The sequence below is a fragment of the Schistocerca piceifrons genome, chromosome 1 (assembly GCF_021461385.2).
Source record: "Schistocerca piceifrons isolate TAMUIC-IGC-003096 chromosome 1, iqSchPice1.1, whole genome shotgun sequence".
NCBI classification, from domain to species: domain Eukaryota; kingdom Metazoa; phylum Arthropoda; class Insecta; order Orthoptera; family Acrididae; genus Schistocerca; species Schistocerca piceifrons.
This window is the reverse complement of record NC_060138.1, coordinates 725,008,970-725,028,774: the sequence shown is the minus strand read 5'-3', so window position 1 is coordinate 725,028,774 and position 19,805 is coordinate 725,008,970.

Sequence of the window (19,805 nt, the reverse complement as noted above, 5' to 3'; positions counted from 1 at the left end):
CGAGCTCTGATTTCCCTTATTTTATTCCGTCGAAACGAATAACGCCTTTCTTCTAATGATGTCCAGCCCAAATCCTGTATCATTTCTGTGACACTCTCCCATATTTCGCGATAACACAAAATGTGCTGCCCTTCTTTGAACTTTTTCGATGTACTACGTCAGTCCTATCTGGTAAGGATCCCACACCACGCAGCAGTATTTTAAAAGAAGACGGACAAGCGTAGTATAGGCAGTCTCCTTAGTAGATTTGTTAAATTTTCTAAGTGTCCTGCAAATAAAACGCAGCCTTTGATTAGCCTTCCCCACAACATTTTTCCATGTGTTCCTGCCAATTTAAGTTGTTCGTAATTGTAATACCTAGGTATTTAGTTCAATTTACGGCGTTTAGAATAGACTGATTTATCGAGTAACCGAAGGTTAGTGAATTTCTTTTAGCACTCTTGTGGATGACCTCACACTTTTCGTTATTTAGGGTCAACTTCCACTTTTCGCACCATTCAGATATTTTTATAAATCGTCTTGCGGTCTGTTTTGATCTTCTGATGACTTTATTAGTCGACAAACGACAGCTTCATCTGCAAACAACCGAAGACGGCTGCTCAGATTGTCTCCCAAATCGTTTATATAGATAAGGAACAGCAAAGGGCCTATAACACTACTTTGGGGAACGCCAGAAATCACTTCTGTTTTACTTGATGACTTTCCGTCAATTACTAAGAACTGTGACCTCTCTGACAGGAAATCACAAATCAAGTCACATAAGTGAGATAACATTCCATAAGCACGCAATTTCACTACAAGCCGCTTGTGTGGTACTGTGTCAAAAGCCTTCCGGAAATCCAAAAATACGGAATCGAGCTGAAATCCCTTGTCAATACCACTCAACACATCATGTGAATAAAGAGCTAGTTGTGTTTCACAGGAACGATGTTTTCTAAACCCATGTTGACTATGTGTCAATAGACCCTTTCCTTCGAGGTAATTCATAATGTTCGAACACAATATATGGTCCAAAATCCTGCTGCATATCGACGTTAACGATACGGGCCTGTAATTTAGTGGATTACTGCTAGTACCTTTCTTGAATATTCGTGTGACTTGTGCAATTTTCCAGTCTTGGGGTACGGATCTTTCGTCCAGCGAACGGTTGTATATGATTGTTAAGTATGGAGCTAATGCATCAGCATACTCTGAAAGGAACCTAACTGGTATACAGTCTGTACAAGAAGATGAATCCTACTGCAAGCTCCAAATCTGGTATAGGCACAGTTCATCGCCTCCCTGCACAATCGTCTGTCTGAAAGGACTCATGATCATATGAACGCCCAGAAAGAGGATTAAAATGTTGTGTGATGTAGTTGGCGTCGATGAGGGTTCTTGTGGTACAGTCGTGCTGCCTCTCGATTGTTTCCATATGCTTGGCCGTACACAAGCACCATCTCGGCTTGTTCCCGATATGAATACCGGACCATTCTGCTGCTCACTTCACGCTGCGTCAGTCACACAGCCTGCAGAAAACAAGGAACACTCGGCACGTGGACAGAGTAATTGCCATTCGTCAACCCCACCTGTCGTGGCGACGATGCATTTGCGTACACATGTTCGTAGGATCTTTCTTCTTCCTTTACAGTCGGCAATCTGTCCCCGCAGTTTGTCGGTTATATTAATGTTCGCCTTGCATACATCATAAAAAGTGACGGTCCCATCACATTTACTTGGGGTAATGCGAAAATCTTACGAATTTGTTCAGTTAAGACCGACTTGTTGAGTTCTATCGGCAGGGAAGTCTCGAACCCAATCATAAGTTTGGTTCGATATTCTGTAAGGTCGAATTTTTGTTCCAGTAAACGGCCGTGTATGGTGTCAAATGCTCTCCTAAAGTCTAGAAACACTTTCAGTATACGGCAGTGCGGGACGGCGTCAGATGCCTTCCGTAAAGTCAAGGAATGCTTCATCATTTTGAGCGCTGTTGCCAACAACGCTATGGATCTCGTTGAGGAATAGAGCGAGCTCAGTACCGAAGGAACTTCGTTGGCGGGATCCATGTTCATTTTTACATTTATAGAGGAGGCGTGGACAGATGTTCAGGGCAGTCTCTTAACCTTGGGGTGGGAAACTGCCCCTAAAGGCGGAAGAATCAACAACGATCAACGAAATGAGGATGCAGAAGACTATGGAAACCACTCCATTACAGACATATTCAAAAAGTGTCATGATGATCTCTCCACTGCAAAAGATTCCGGAATAGTCCCGCATTCGGACTATGAGGAAAAGATTGAATAATAAACAGAAGACTAACGTTCTACGAATCGGGGCGTGGAAGTTCGAAGCTTGAACGTGGTAGGGAAGCTAGAAAATCTGAAAAGGGAAATGCAAAGGCTCAATCTAGATATAGTAGCGGTCAGAGAGGTAAAATAGAAAGAAGACAAGGATTTTTGGTCAGATGAGTGTAGAATAGTATCAACAGCAGCAGAAAATGGTACAAAGGGAGTAGGATTCGCAATGAATAGGAAGGTAGGCCAGAGAGTGTGTCACTGAAAACATTTCAGTGATAGGGTTGTTCTTATCAGAATCGACAGCAAACCAACACCGACAACGCTAGTTCAGGTACATATGCCGCCGTCGCAAGCTGAAGATGAGGATATAGAGAAACTATATGAGGACGTAGATTAGGTAGTACAGTACGCAAAGGCAAATGAAAATCTAATAGTCATGGCAGATTGGAGTGCAGTTGTAGGGGAAGGAACAGAAGAAAAGGTTACAGGAGAATATGAGAGAGGAGAAAGACTAATTCAGTTGTGTAATAAATTTCAACTAGTAACAGCGAATACTCCACTCAAGAATCAAAAGAGGAGGAGGTATACTTGGAAAAGGCCGGGTGATGCAGGAAGATTTCAGTTAGATCACAACATGGCCAGACAGAGGTTCAGAAATCAGATACTGGATTGTAAGGCGTACCCAGGAGGAGATATGGACTCAGATCACAATATAGTAGTGATGAAGAATAGGCTGAAGTTTAAGACATTAGTCAGGAAAAATCAACACGTGAAGAAGCGGGACAGAGAAATACTGCAGAATGATGAAATACGCTTGAGGTTCTCTGAAGCTATAATACAGCATTAAGGAATAGCCCAGTAGGCAGTATAGTTGAAGAGGAATGGACATCTCTAAGAAGGGCAATCACAGAAGTTGAAAATGAAAACATCTGTACTAAGAAGAAGAAACCAAGGGTAACAGAAGAAATACTTCACTTGACCGATGAAAGAAGGAAGTACAAAATATTCAGGGAAATTGAGGAACCCAGAAATACAAGTCTTTAGGGAATGAAATAAATGGGAAGCCGAAATGGCTGCATTATAAATGTGAAGAAATCGAAAAAGAAATGATTGTCGGATGGGCTGGCTCAGCACACAGAAAAGTCAAAACAACATTTGGTGACATCAAAAGCAAGGTTGGTAACATTAAAAGTACAACGGGAATTCCATTATTCGATGCAGAGGAGAGAGCGGATAGGTGGAAAGACCTCTAATCTGATAGAAGAAGAAACAGGAGTCGGTTTAGAAGAGAAAGGGGATATAGTGTTAGAATTAGAATTTAAAAGAGTTTTGGAAGGCTTAAGAGCAAATAAGTGTGAAGTGACAGATAACATTCTATCAGAATTTCTAAAACCATTGGGCAAGTAGCATCAAAACTACTATTCACATTTGTGTGTAGAATGTGAGGGTCTGGTGACGTACCATCTGACTTTCGGAAAAATATCATTCACACAGTCACGAAGACTGCAAGAGCTGACAAGTGCGAGAATTATTGCACAATCAGCTTAACAGTTCATGCATCCAAGTTTCTGACAAGAATAATATACCGAAGATTGGAAAAGAAAACTGAGGTTGTGTTAGACAATCAGTTTGGCACTAGAGTGGCAATCTGACGTTGCGGTTGATAATGGAAGCAAGACTAAAGAAAAATCAAGACACGATCGTAGGATTTGTCGATCTGAAAAAAGCGTTCGATAATGTAAAATGGTGCATGATGTTCGAAATTCTGAGAAAAATAGGTGGAAGCTATAGGGAGAAAAGGGTGATATGTACGACAGCCATCATGAACGAAGAGCTCGGATTGAAAAGGGTGTAAGACAGCGTGTAGGCTTTCGGCCCTACTGTTCAATCTGTACATAGAAGAAGCAATGACGGAAATAAAACAAATGTTCAGGAGTAGGGTTAAAATTCAAGGTGAAAGGATATCAATGATATGATTCTCTGGTAACATTGCTATACTGAGTGTAGGTGCAGAAAAATTACATGATCTCCTGAATGGAATGAACAGCACCAATCAATACACTACTAAGTTACTCATGTTGGCAGTTGTTTTTGATTCGAATGCTGGAATATTTACGTCGTCTGATTTGGTGAAGGAATTTCAGAAAACTGTGTTAAGTAACTCTGCTATTAGTGCCACTGTCGTCAGTAAAATCGCTGTTGTTACCGCTCAGTGAAGGTATGGATCGCGTCTTGCCGCTGTTGACCTTTCTTGTGGCAGGGACTTAAAGCAGCTATGAAAAGAGCTTTGCAATCGAATTGTTATGATGATCATCAATTCAACTTCTCATTGAAGCTTACTCTTCTGTCTCTGTTTACTTTCAAATGTATCACTAAGAAGCGAGGTCTGCCTTCAGGAAACACAGTTTTCTTATTTACTACTCATATATGTTTTGATGAAGTTCTACTAACGTCAGTTTATCTACTGCAGTTTCTGTTGTTGCCATGTTGCCATACCTCAATGCAAATCGTAGTATGTTCTTAGTCAGTATTACCACAGGGGAGTATTTCGTAAAAATGGCGCAGGGTGTATTAGCAAGAACAGTTTACGTAGAGAAATGACGTCATGGAAACAACAAAAATTGCAAATGATAGACTGACGATGATTAAACTTCACTGAAACGTGTATGTGTGCTACAGTTGAAAACTGCGTTTTGAAGCAAACCAAGCGCTGTATTGTGTGTGAGATACAGAGGCGAGGGGTGTGCTGGGACTTACCCCAGTTCACTGATAGTAGCGCCACGTCACCTTAACGCGTGTGCGCGTAGCGCACAAGTGTTGCACCACAATTATGTATGAAATTAAGAATCAAAATTTATGTTTAAAACTTTGTTCTATACTTAACAGTTTACGTAAAAATGCCGTTTTAAGAGAAAAATAAGTGGCGCTAAATAATAAAGCTAGAAAGTCGGAATTTGGTCAGAATGTGCAGTCAGAGCTCATTAAGAAGTGGTGCAGGTTTCCAAAACCATACATCAAAAATTAACGCCAGACTCCACGTTTTTAGGAAAAGTCAGAGGCGCTAAACCATGGACAAGAAAATTTGTTTTATGCTTCAGTTTATCCCAAAACTAATAACTGAGAGGCCACGTTAAGTTACCTCTTCTAGTTTTTGAGTAATTAGGTGAAAACCAATTTTGTAGCTAAAATGTACCCAATTATTGCAGATGAAGTACCTGTAATTTTAATGATAGAGAATTTTCGTTAAAGTGGATGATACAACATACCAAATGATAGAGCTGTAACAAATTTGAGAGTTTTAGTATTAATAACAGCCGATATAAGAGTTAGTAAAGGTATGGTTCAGAGGTAATGATCTAACGTTAGTTCCACTACAAAAATTCTAGAAGGCAAAGTTTTCATTCTAGCGATCTGAAATATTTTCTCTGCTTTCAAACAGCTTAACTGTATACAAGTAAAAATTATGAAGTTTCTGAATTAATTTGTAACCATGTTATTAAAGATTATGTGCCCGAGAAAGCCGTCGTTTGGAGGGCGCTGCAGTATGCAGATAGTCGTAGACAACAGATGCTCCCTCAGCCGTCCGCTCCGGCGCCTATACAGGGTGGTCCATTGATAGTGACCGGGCCAAATATCTCACGAAATATGCATCAAACGAATAAACTACAAAGAATGAAACTCGTCTAGCTTGAAAGGGGAAACCAGTTGGCGCTATGGTTGGCCCGCTAGATGGCGCTGCCGTTGGTCAAACGGATATCAACTGCGTTTTTAAAAAATAGGAACCCCCATTTTTAATTGCATATTCGTGTAGTACGTAAAGAAATATGAATGTTTTCGTTGGACCACTTTTTTGGCTTTGTGATGGGGTGCTGTAATAGTCACAAACGCATAAGTACTTGGTATTACGTAACATTCCGCCAGTGCGGACGGTATTTGCTTCGTGATACATTACCCGTGTTAAAATGGACCGTTTACCAATTGCGGAAAAGGTCGATATCGTGTTGATGTATGGCTATTGTGATCACAATGCCCAACGGGCGTGTGCTGTGTATGCTGCTGCTCGGTGTCCTGGACGACATCATCCAAGTGTCCGGACCGTTCGCCGGATAGTTACGTTATTTAAGGAAACAGGAAGTGTTCAGCCACATGTGAAACGTCAACCACGACTTGCAACAAATGATGATGCCCAAGTAGGTGTTTTAGCTGCTGTCGCAGCTAATCCGCACATCAGTAGCAGACAAATTGGTCGAGAATCGGGAATCTCAAAAGCGTCGGTGTTGAGAATGCTACATCAATATCGATTGGACCCGTACCATATTTCTGTGCACCAGGAATTGCACGTCGTGTACAGTTCTGCCACTGGGCACAAGAGAAATTACGGGACGATGACAGTTTTTTTACACGCGTTCTATTTAGCGACGAAGCGTCATTCACCAACAGCGGTAAGTTAAACCGGCATAATATGCATTATTGGGCAATGGAAAATCCACGAGGGCTGCGACAAGTGGAACATCAGCGACCTTGGCGGGTTAATGCATGGTGCGGCATTATGAGAGGACGGATAATTGGCCCCCACTTTTTCGATGGCAATCTAAATGGTGAAATGTATGCTGATGTCCTACGTAATTGTCTACCGATGTTACTACAAGATGTTTCACTGCATGACAGAATGGCGATGTACTTCCAACATGATGGATGTCCGGCACATAGCTCGTGTGCGGTTGAAGCGGTATTGAATAGCATATTTCATCACAGGTGGATTGGTCGAAGCACCATACCATGGCCCGCACGTTCACCGGATCTGACGTTTCCGGATTTCTTTCTGTGGGGAAAGTTGAAGGATATTTGCTATCGTGATCCACCGACAACGCCTGTCAATGCATGTGCGAACATTACGGAAGGCGTACTACTCGCTGTTGAGAGGAATGTCGTTACACGTATTGTCAAATGCATTGAGATTGACGGACATAATGTTGAGCATATATTGCATTAACGTGATATTTACAGGCAATCATGGTGTAACAGCATGCGTTCTCAGAAATGATAAGTTCACAAAGGTAGATGTATCACATTGGAACAACCGAAATAAAATGTTCAAAGGTACGTACGTTCTGTATTTTAATTTAAAAAACCTACCTGTTACCAACTGTTCGTCTAAAATTGTGAGCCATAGGTTTGTGACTATTACAGCGCCATCTATCACAAAGCGACAAAAGTGGTCCAACTAAAACAATCATATTTCTTTACGTACTACACGAATATGTAATAAGAAATGGGGGTTCCTGTTTAAAAAACGCAGTTGATATCCGTTTGACCTATGGCAGCGCCATCTAGCGGGCCAACCATAGAGCCATCTGGTTTCCCCCTTCAAGCTGGGCAAGTTTCGTTCTTTGTAGTTTTTTCGTTTGACGCTTATTTCGTGAGATATTTGGCCCGGTCACGATCAATGGATCACCCTGTATAAATACAGCCCGAGAGGCAGATGGAAGTTTCACTTCGCAATCAGCCACGGTAGGATCCACGTCTGTCAAACGTCGGATCGCGCTCTGCCCTGGATGGCGTTAGAGCCTAACTGTGACAAAGCGCATATTTTGCGGTAAAAACGGATAGTGAACTCGCGAGAACTGTACACGGTCCTGGATCGCTTAGAATTTCCCAGAGTAACTGCTAGTGTGCCGTCCGTGTTAATTACAATTCCGCGTGGCAAGTGGTGACTTTATTTCCACTTTTATGGCGAGCATTAGCTTTGAACATTTATTGCAAACTTTCAGTTGAGTATTTTTAGTCAGGGCGAAAGACAATCTGGTAGGAACGTGCCGTAGAGGTCGCCTCTGAACTGCTAAATGTGCTGTTAGAATAAAATGGTTCAAATGGCTCTGAGCACTATGGGACTTAACATCTGTGGTCATCAGTCCCCAAGAACTCAGAACTACTTAAGCCTAACTGACCTAAGGACATCACAGACATCCACGCCCGAGGCAGAATTCGAACCTGTGACCGTAGCGGTCACGCGGTTCCAGACTGAAGCGCCTAGAACCGCACGGCCACACCGGCCGGCTGTTCTGTTAGAATAGAAAGACTTGTTTTCAATTGAACATAGTGTATTTCCTAGTGTTGTACGTGAGAAACTTTACGTAATATAATTTTTAACTGAAACTATATAGTTTTATTTAAATCATAGTCCTGATCTCGCAAAGAGATAGAACAGAAACTTTTCTTTCAGTAGGCTGGACTAGAATGTGTCCGTGCAGACTGGAAACTAAGGTCAGTACGTTTCCCTTCGCTTTCCGGCTGACTACTGAATTAGTTGCCAGGCTCGCGGGAACAAGACAGAATTTCAACTTAATGTTTCAAGACGCCGCCCCACAGTTTGTTGAATGCAAAAGATTATTTCCAGTGTTATACAGTGTGTACCAAGAAACACCGACAAACTGTAGGGTTCGATCCTTACACTAAATCAAGAAAAAAAGTCTAGTAAGGATGGGCTCTAAAATGCAGACCTTAAGAGCTATGAGCACTTGTACAGTAGAAGAAATGTGCTCATAGCTCATAGCTCTTAAGGTATACATTCAAGAGCCCATCCTTACTAGACTTTTTTTTTTCTTGATTTGGTACAAGGAACCTTTCCGTAAAGCTTGTCGGGGTTCTTGTTGGGATACCCACTATAATTTTCTTCCATTGTAGAAATCTAGAGTAGGTCAGAATCTCGAATGTAATGATGATCCTCCAAAAAAGATGAATTCACTTAGAAAAGCAGATAAAGTTTTGGAAACACAATTGATAAAAAGCAGCTCGTTTTTTCATAGAAATAGCTTGAAAACAGTAGGCTTATGAACAAATGGATGTTTCCGCCGACATCATGCGGTGTATCTTCTCAGATACATGATTACTTGAAAGGCGATTTTTCCCCCTCCCACCGACCGTTGTGGCCGTGCGGTTCTAGACGCTTCAGTCTGGAAACGCGTGATCGCTACGGTCATAGGTTCGAATCCTGCCTCGGGCATGGATGTGTGTGATGTCCTTAGGTTAGTTAGGCTTAAGTAGTTCTAAGTTCTAGGGGACTGATGACCACAGATGTTAAGTCCGATAGTGCTCAGAGCCATTTGAACCATTTTTTTCCTCTTCCCTTGGGGCACCGCCTTGTCATAACTATGTCCGACCTGGCACAAGAGTTTGTGTGTTTCAAAGAAACTGAGACGTACACCAGTGGTAACATAGCTACTGGCAGGCCCAACATGGTATCCTCCCTTTTTATCTGTCCTTAAGTATAATACGTGGGGGGGGGGGGGGGGGAGGAGAGGAAAGTGAAGTCTTCTCTCCTAGGGGAGAAAACCCTGGTTGCAAATCTTACAGGCCCAGGGGCAGTGAAGTGTTAGCCCCACTAGTGAACCTACCACGCACAGCACCCGTAGCGCAATCAGGAAGCATTTCCCTACCTCTAGAAACCTTACAAATGAGCCTTGGAAGAGGTTGCTGTCTCATAAGACAATAGTGACAAAAAGAATTCGTGTGCAATTTACAACGAGGAATATTAAAAACATATATGGACTGGAACCAGGCAAGGTCCACGAACCATGGAACTTGCCCTTGGTGGGGAGCCTTACGTGCCTCAACGATACAGGTAGCCGTACCGTAGGTGCAACCACAATGGAGGGGTATCTGTTGAGAAGCCAGACGAACGTGTGGTTCCTGAAGAGGGGCAGCAGCCTTTTCAGTAGTTTCAGGATCAACAGAGGATGACTGACTGATCAGGGCTTGGAACACTAACCAAAACGGCCTTGCTGTGCTGGTACTGCGAACGGCTGAAAGCAAGGGCAAACTACAGCTGTAATTTTTCCCGAGGTTATGCAGCTTTTCTGTATGGTCAAATGATGATGGCGTCCTCTTGGGTAAAATGTTCCGGAGGTAAAAAAATCCCCCATTCGGGTCTCCGGGCGGGGGCTACTCAGGAGGACGTCGTTATCAGGAGAAGGAAAACTGGCGTTCTGCGAATCGGAGCGTGGAATGTCAGGTCCCTTAATCTGGCAGGTAGGTTAGAAAATTTAAAAAGGGAAATGGATAGTTTAAAGTTAGATATAGTGGGAATTAGTGAAGTTCGGTGGCAGGAGGAACAAGGCTTCTGGTAAGTGAATACAGGCTTATAAATACAAAATCAAATAGGGTAATGCAGGAGTAGGTTTAATAAAGAATAAAAAAATAGGAGTGCCGGTAAGCTCCTACAAACAGCATAGTGAAGGCATTATTGTGACCAAGATAGACACGAAGCCCAAGCCTACTACAGCAGTACAAGTTTGTATGCCAATTAGCTCGGCAGATGACGAAGAGATTGATGAAAGGTATGATGTGATAAAAGAAATTATTCAGATAGTGAAGGGATACGAAAATTTAATAGTCATGGGAGACTGGAATTCGATAGTAGGAAAAAGGAAGTCGCCTATTAGAATTTTGCACAGAGCATAACTTAATCATAGCTAACACTTGGTTCAAGAATCATGAATGAAGGTTGTGTACATGGAAGAGGCCTGGAGATACTGGAAGCTTTCAGATAGATTATATAATGGTAAAACAGAGATTCAGCAAACAGGTTTTATATTGTAAGCATTTCCAGGGGCATATGTGGACTCTGACCACAACCTATTGGTTATGCACTGTAGATTAAAACTGAAGAAGCTGCAAAAAGGTGGGAATTTAAGGAGATGGGACCTTGTTAAACTTAAAGAACCAGAGGTTGTAGAGAGCTTCACGGAGAGTATTAGGGAATGATTGACAGGAGTGGGGGAAAGAAATACAGTAGAAGAAGAATGGGTAGCTTTCAGGGATGAAATAGTGAAGGCAGCAGAGGATCAAGTAGGTAAAAAGACGAGGGCTTGTAGAAATCCTTGGGTAACAGAAGATATATCGAATTAAGTTGGTGAAAGGAGAAAATATAAAAATGCAGTAAATGAAACAGAAAAAAAGGAATACAAATGTTTCAAAATTGAGATCGACAGGAAGTTCGAAATGTCTAAGCAGGGATGGTTAGAGGACAAATTAAGGATGTAGAGGCATATCTCACTATGGGAAAAATAGATACTACCTACAGGAAAATTAAAGAGACGTTTAGAGAAAAGAGAACCACGTGTATGAATATCAAGAGCTCAGATGGAAACCCAGTGTTAAGCAAAGAAGGGAAGAAGAAGGGTGGAAGGAGTATACATAGGGTCTATGCAAGGGCGATGTACTTAAGGACAATATTAGGGAATTGGATGAGGTTGTAGATGAAGATCAAATGGGAGGTATGATACTGCGTTAGTAGTTTGAGAGAGCACTGAAAGACCTAAGTCGAAACAAGGCCACGGGAGTAGACAACATTCCATTAGACCTACTGACAGCCTTGGGAGAGCCAGCCCTGACAAAACTCTACCATCTGGTGAGCAAGACGTATGAGACAGGCGAAATACCCTCAGACTTCAAGAAGAATATAATAATTCCAATCCCAAAGAAAGCAAGTGTTGGCAGAAGTGAAAATTACCGAACTATCAGTTTAATAGGTCATGGCTGAAAAGTGCTAAAGCGAATTCTTTACAGACAATTGGAAAAAAAAACTGGTAGAAGCGATCTCATGGAGAGTTCGGATTCCGCAGAAATGTTGAAACACGCTAGGCAATACTGACCCTACGAGTTATCTTAGAAGACAGATTAAGGAAAGGCAAACCTACGTTTCTAGCATTTGTAGACTTATAGAAATCTTTTGCCAATGTTAACTGGAACCCTCTCTTTGAAATTCTTAAGGTGGCAGGTGTGAAATATAGGGAACGAAAGGGTGTTTACAATTTGTACAGAAACCAGATAGCAGTTATAAGAGTCGTGGGGCATGAACGGAAAGCAGTGGTTGGGATGATAGTGAGGCAGGGTTGTAGCCTATCACCGATGTTATTCAATCTGTTCATTGAGCAAGCAGTAAAGGAAACAAAAGAAAAATTTGGAGTAGGAATTAAAATCCACGGAGAAGAAATAAAAACTTTTAGGTTTGCCCATGACACTGAATTCTGTCCGAGACAGCAAAGGACTTGGATGAGCCGTTGAATAGAATGGACAGTGTCTTGATAGGAGGATATAAGAGGAACATCAACAAAAGCAAAACAAGGATAATGGAATGTAGTCAAATTAAATCTGGTGATGCTGAGGGAATTAGGTTAGGAAATGAGACCCTTAAAGTAGTAAATATGTTTTGCTATTTGGGGAGCAAAATAACTGATGTCGAAGTAGAGAGGATATAAAATGTAGACTGCCAATGGCAAAAAAAAAGCGTTTCTGAAGAAGAGAAATTTGTTAACATCGAGTATAGATTTGAGTGTCAGTAAGTCATTTCTAAATATATTTGTGTGGAGTGTAGCAGTGTATGGAAGTGAAACATGGACAATAAATAGTTTAGACAAGAAGAGAATAGAAGCCTTCAAAATGTGGTGCTACAGAAGAATGCTGAATATTAGATGGGTAAATCACATAACTAATGAGGAGGCACTGAATATAATTGGGGAGAAGAGGAATTTGTGGCACAACTTGACTAGAAGACTGGATCGGTTGGTAGGACACGTTCTGAAAAATCAAGGAATCACCAATTTAGAACTGGAGGGCAGCGTGGAGGGTAAATATCGTAGAGGGAGACCAAGAGATGCATAAACTAAGCAGGTTCAGAAGGATGTAAGTTGCAGTAGTTACTTGAAGAAGCTTGCACAGGAAACAGCACATGGAGAACTGCATCAAACCAGTCTCTGGACTGAAGACCACAACAACAACAGCAGCGTCAGCGATCTCAGCTGATTTTAACCAGTAAGTCTGTGCGTGATTTAGGAAGTGAAATCTGATAATTAGCCACGCGGAGGACGGGTTGTATCGGGCAGGTACTCATTTTTACCTGAATTTAAATACTGAGGAGAGAATGGCGGCTCTTCGCCCAAAGCACATACTATCGTTTGGCAAGTCCAGAGGTTGTTTTCAGCTTGCTAACTGGGAAAACAATAAAGAAATACGTGCTAACAGTACTTATCTGAAGCACCATTTTGCTGACAACATTTGTTCTGTTTCGCTCATGTGCAGGTAGACTTTAACCACGAAGAGAAGAACACAATCTGTTTGGTAACACACTTGAAAATCAGATAAAACGCAGATAATGATGCCGGAGAAACATCCGCAGCTGAGCATTTTAGCAGCAGTTGGTTTTTCAGTAGTTGAAACACGACCGATTTCGGACTTCTACATAATAATCATCAGGTGTTACACTGAAAATAAGCAAAAGACCGGAGGTAATAATAGTTTTTATATAGAGCAGTACACATAAAAAAGCAAAAAAGAATTTCCATAAATCATTTTAGAAATCTTCGATCCGGCTTAGTGTGGTAAAACCTAAGTCAATGGAAAAGTGACACCAGACAATACTACGGGCGAGTGCCTGGGTATATAAATATGCAGTGAACACCAGGACACTTACACTTCGTGCCCTGACCCCGAGCGCTCCGGTGGACGAGCACAGGAGGCGATGTACCACCAGCGGAAACATCAGTTCGTAGTGCAATGAGCAAAAGGACGACGTTCTTGACATCCTTTGGCACTGCTGACGCCGTTGAAATTTTTTTTTGCACAGTGCTATTAGGTTTGGTCATAGACCATTTTCAGCTTAGCAGACATAAATAACAGTAATGTTACAGTATGATATAAACAACTACAAGTTGCTGTTGCAGGCCAACCATAGTCAATAAAATAGTCATCAGTATAAAATTTGTGCAGAGCAGAAGTCACCAAGAGGCTTATTCATATTGAAAGTCAATAAAAACTAGTAGCACCGTGCAAAATAAAAGACAGCTAAAGATTTTCATCATGAATTTCAACGATTATCTGAAACTTATTGTCCCCTCCTATATGCATGCTGTTGACACCTCCTAGGGGATCAACCCTTCTCGACGGATATCAAGGCCTGAAACCCCACTGAACATGATCCCACGCATTTGTTGTGCAGTGCGACCGCAATTTTTACTCTGTTGTACAAGATGGAAGCACTACGGATCGTTCAAAACCATTCTACGATATTTGAACGTTATCCGAAGCAGCAAAGGGTTATTATGCTTTTTCAGTATTCCTGATTCACGCTGTCATGTGGCCTGATCACGGAGGGGTATGGCGTTGACACATGCGAGGATGAAATGACAAAAGATCCCTGTTAGATCTCCCCCAGTTCGGCAAAATTCTCAGTAGCACCCCGTCACATGTACAAAGAGAAAACACGAAATATTCTTAGGCGCCTATAGGTAGGCAACTGGCCTCACCTCACACGTGTTTCACATGGCTGTATACCTGCAGGCACCTTCGGCTACTTCATAGATTTTTGCTTTAAAGACACATTTTTGAAACTGTCAATAATTGTGAGTGTGTGCCACTGTGTTTTGCCGAAATGGGGGGGGGGGGGGGCGGTCTAAGAGGGACCCCTTCCGCGTTTTTACCTCTCGCATGTGGCAACGTTCTTCCCCTCCACGATCACGCCACAATAGGGCGTGAGACGGGTGCACTGAAAAAGCATAAGGATATTTTCCTTCTTCGAATCACTTTCAAATTTCGTCGAATGATTTTGAAGCGTCCCTAGTAGTTCCAGCCTGTACAAGAGAGCTATAACTGCATTTGCGCTGTACTCCAAAGTGGTGCGGTTGCATTCACTGGGGATCCAGTCCCACAATGTCCTTAGAGAAGTATTGATACATTCAGGGGCGTCAGCTGTGTCAACCTATATCAGGGATGTGCTCCTTTTGCTCGTCCCACTGCAGACTCACGTGACATATCTAGGAATCAACATCCTAGCGAAAGGGGTGGTTTTATTGACGACCTTTATCCCCCCCCCTCCCCCTGAGGTCGTTTCGGTTCGATTATGAGCGACTGTGTGTCGCTAATGTTTACGGCCACTCATAAAAAATTCACGTGTATTCATGGCTGGGCATCGCGGTTTTGACATCCATCGCAGAGGCGTGAAAGGGAGGGATGGAACGAGGGAAAGAGGGGATGTGGAAACCTTCCCATCGTGTGACATGTCCACAGTGGCGTTGGGCAGGATTATGATAAAATTTAGTGCCTATGTGAAAGCATAGACACTGGTCCTCTTCTTCGCATGTGTATGCTATATGAAGTGTCGTCGAGACCGAGGATTACGTCTAGGGCAACAAGCTATTGCACCACTACAGAGAAAAGCCGTGGGCACCTTTGATCCAAATTTCAAACTTATGCATCAGAATAGGTTTCGAAAGACATGGTCTTTTAATTCTGTCGAGCAGTGTAGTTCTTGTAAAATGCTGTTTGGTGAATTTTATTATCTACAATGTACTACATTTAATTTTGCAGTCATGTATATGGCCTAAGTCCCACTGTCGGTTTGGGACCATTGAACGCTGACGCTGCTCCGCTGGCGCCTCGGAATGGGATGTGCGCTACTTGGAAGTATGTGGAGGCTCTCAGCGTATGTGCTGCCGTAGTGAGGATTGGGCTGCTGCTGATGCGAAGGGATCGAGTATGAGGTGTGATCTACACTCTTCAGTTGGCGTGGCTTGAACTGTAGTTGTGCGTTGAGCTTTTTCAAGGCTCGTTCCCAACCCTTACTTAGTTGCAAAATCACTGTTTTTATTTATCAGATCACTATCCAGCTGGATCTCTACGTATGCTGAGGTTGTTGCAGTGGTTAATTAGCGCAGATGCTTCCAGCCTGCGATCAGAGAAGTGTGAATGACAACTGTAGCGGCGTCATGGCATAACGTGGTGTTGGCGTGATTTGTCGCAGAGTATTGCAGTCGTACCTGTAAGTCAGGTGCGGGCTTGTCCATAATAATTTTGTGCAACATGAAGTTGCAAAGTACGTCAGTTGCCGAATCGGCGTGCTCAGCGGGATTACAAGTAACTCTTGCCGCAAGCCGCCATCAAAACCAGTGCACTGGCGCATTAGTGGTCAGTCGTGACTGAAGAGCCACATTCACCAAACATATGCGCACTCCGAGTATAAATAGGAGGCAGTCACAGCTCTCTTGGACGACAGTGCTGTGCTACACGGGCGGCCACAAGAAGCTTCCGATGGAGGACCATAGTTCCAGCATGTGGCGGGCCCGCGGCTCCAAACTCTTGAGTTCGCGAGGGCCTCGGAGCTAGCCAGCAGCGGGCCAGACCAGGCCTTTCAGCAACACAGTCGACTCCTGCCCGGAGGCAGAGGGGTTGCATGCCGACAGCTGCAGAAGACATCTACTCAGCTGCATCTGCATTCCACCGTCGCGGGGAGCGTGTGGACGTGACCCAAGAGCCACTTGGAGGCCGGCTCGCGGCAATCACCAGGGGTAGCGTGCTCTGCGGGCTGTCGCAACAGGGCCAAGGGCAACCGGGTTGCGTCCTCAGCAAATCAGAACGACGAAACCGCTGAGTCAGCCTAATTAGACATGAGCAGGACGACGGACACCTGTGTCGCTTGAGGCAAAGGAAAACGTTGCGGATTGCCACAGCGTCTCTCTGCAGCCGTGAACTGCCCTGTGACCCTCATTGGTGGAATGTGATATGTACCAGCGAAACGGCATTTTCCTCAATGAATTATGATACAGTACGAATATACAGACCGCAAGGTGCCCACTTGCATGAATATCAAGAGCTCAGATGGAAACCCAGTTCTAAGCAAAGAAGGGAATGCAGAAAGGTGAAAGGAGTATATAGAGGGTCTATACAGGGGCGATGTTCTTGAGGACAATATTATGGAAATGGAAGAGGAGGTAGATGAAGATGATGTGGGAGATATGATACTGCGTGAAGAGTTTGACAGAGCACTGAAAGACCTAAGTCGAAACAAGGCACCGGGAGTAGACAACATTCCATTAGAACTACTGACAGCCTTGGGAGAGCCAGGCCTGACAAAACTGTACCATCTGGTGAGCAAGATGTATGAGACAGGCAAAATTCCCTCAGACTTCAAGAAGAATATAATAATTCCAATCCCAAAGAAAACAGGTTTTGACAGATGTGAAAATTACCGAACTATCAGTTTAATAAGTCACAGCTGCAAAATACTAACGCGAATTCTTTACAGACGAATGGAAAAACTGGTAGAAGCCGACCTTTGGGAAGATTATTTCGTATTCCGTAGAAATGTTGGGACACGTGAGGCAATACTGACCCTATGACTTATCTTAGAAAAAAGATTAAGGAAAAGCAAACCTACATTTCTAGCATTTGTAAACTTTGAGAAAGCTTTTGACTATGTTGACTGGAATACTCTCTTTCAAATTCTGAAGGTTGCCGGGGTAAAATACAGGGAGCCTACGGCTATTTACAATTTGTACAGAAACCAGATGGCAGTTATAAGAGTCGAGGGACATGAAAGGGAAGCAGTGGTTGGGAAGGGAGTGAGACAGGGTTGTAGGCTATCGCCGATGTTAAAGCAGTAAAGGAAGCAAAAGAAAAATCCGGAGTAGGTATTAAAATCCATGTAGAAGAAATAAAAACTTTCAGGTTCGCCGATGACATTGTAATTCTGTCAGACACAGCAAAGGACTTGGAAGAGCAGTTGAACGGAATGGACAGTGTCTTGAAAGGAGGGTATAAGATGAACATCAACAAAAGCAAAACAAGGATAATGGAATGTAGTCGAATTAAGTCGGGTGATGCTGAGGGAATTAGATTAGGAAATGAGACACTTAAAGTAGTAAAGGAGTTTTGCTATTTGGGGAGCAAAATAACTGATGATGGTCGAAGTAGAGAGGATATAAAATGTAGACTGGCAATGGCAAGGAAAGCGTTTCTGAAGAAGAGAAGTTTGTTAACATCGAGTATAGATTTACGTGTCAGGAACTCGTTTCTGAAAGTATTTGTATGGAGTGTGAGCCATGTATGGAAGTGAAACATGGACGATAAATAGTTTAGACAAGAAGAGAATAGAAGCTTTCGAAATGTGGTGCTACAGAAGGATGCTGAAGAATAGATGGGTAGATCACATAACTAATGAGGAGGCATTGAATAGAATAGGGGAGAAGAGGAGTTTGTGGCACAACTTGACTAGAAGAAGGGATCGGTTGGTAGGACATGTTCTGAGGCATCAAGGGATCACCAATTTAGTACTGGAGGGCAGCGTGGTTGGTAAAAATCGTAGAGGGAGACCAAGAGATGAATACACTAAGCAGATACAGAAGGATGTAGGCTGCAGTAGGTACTGGGAGATGAAGAAGCTTGTACAGGACAGAGTAGCATGGAGAGCTGCATCAAACCAGTCTCAGGACTGAAGACCACAATAACAACAGGTGCCCATGTCGATCCCAAGATCCAGGCTGCAGTAGGTACTGGGCAATGAAGAAGCTTGCACAGGATAGAGTAGCATGGAGAGCTGCATCAAACCAGTTTCAGGATTGAAGACCACAACAACAACAGGTGCCCATGTCGATCCCAAGATCCAGGAGTCATCTTGCAGTGTCTGTGTGTCTGTGGAAGTTTGGGGCTGGATGCGTCCCCATGGTCTTGAAATGCTTTCACACGATAGTTGGTCGACTTGATGTTGCCCACCATTCTTACATTATGTGTGATATTACGGCCGCGTCAGTGCGTCAACTAATACCTTGAGAGGGAAATCTGTTTCCAACAAGAGAAGTCTCCTACGCACATGTCAGCAATGGTGCAGGAGATTTTTGCAGAACACAATGAGCTTTCTGTTCTTGGTTGGCCTCCTGCTCCAGAACTAGACACCATTGGAATCGTATTGGCAGAGACGAAAGGACACGTGCGAGAAAACTGGCCTGACCCCACTCCAAAAACCCATGATGACCTGGAACTTCAACCTAGCTGTCTGGGAAGAGGTGGCACAAAATGAAGGATTTATTACCCACTTCATAGATTCTCCTCCTCGCAGATTGTAAATAGTCATTTCTGTAGAGGGCTTTGGACGGGATATTGAGTAGTAGATTCAAGGGTTTTTTTCTCTTCACTGATGGAACACAAACCTTTAAAATAAGCTTAATTCTCCTTAAGATTAATACGTGTATGTGTAGCATGAAAAACTCGCTTGTCCTGGATTAGAATTGGATTCGAGACATGTATAACTTTAATCAAATAAATGACCTCGTCTGCCGTTAAAGAAAAAGAATTTCTTCTTACATTCATTGAAACAAGCTCAAGAACTCTCGCTACTGATCTACAAACCTATTTTGCTACGGCTTCGAATATTTAGGTACTTCTTACAGTTCTCGACTCCACATCACGAAAATGAGGTAGCTTTACTAGGTCTGCAGTGGTACGAATGAAACGACGCAGTTTTATTACGAGCTTTTGGGGGATACACGCCTCTGCTAAGTGTATTAAAGATGTGAATCTTCCACTACATTCCCAATTACAAGTATTATTTTCTTTTATGAGGAGGCCTGTACACCCCGTAATGTGACTGGCTTCTGCATAACATGGCCGGTAATTCATATTTCAGCCACGGCCATTTTTTGTGCTTTCAAGGCTCCACCTTCTTTAGGAAATACGTGACAACGGTTGAGATAAAAACTTCGT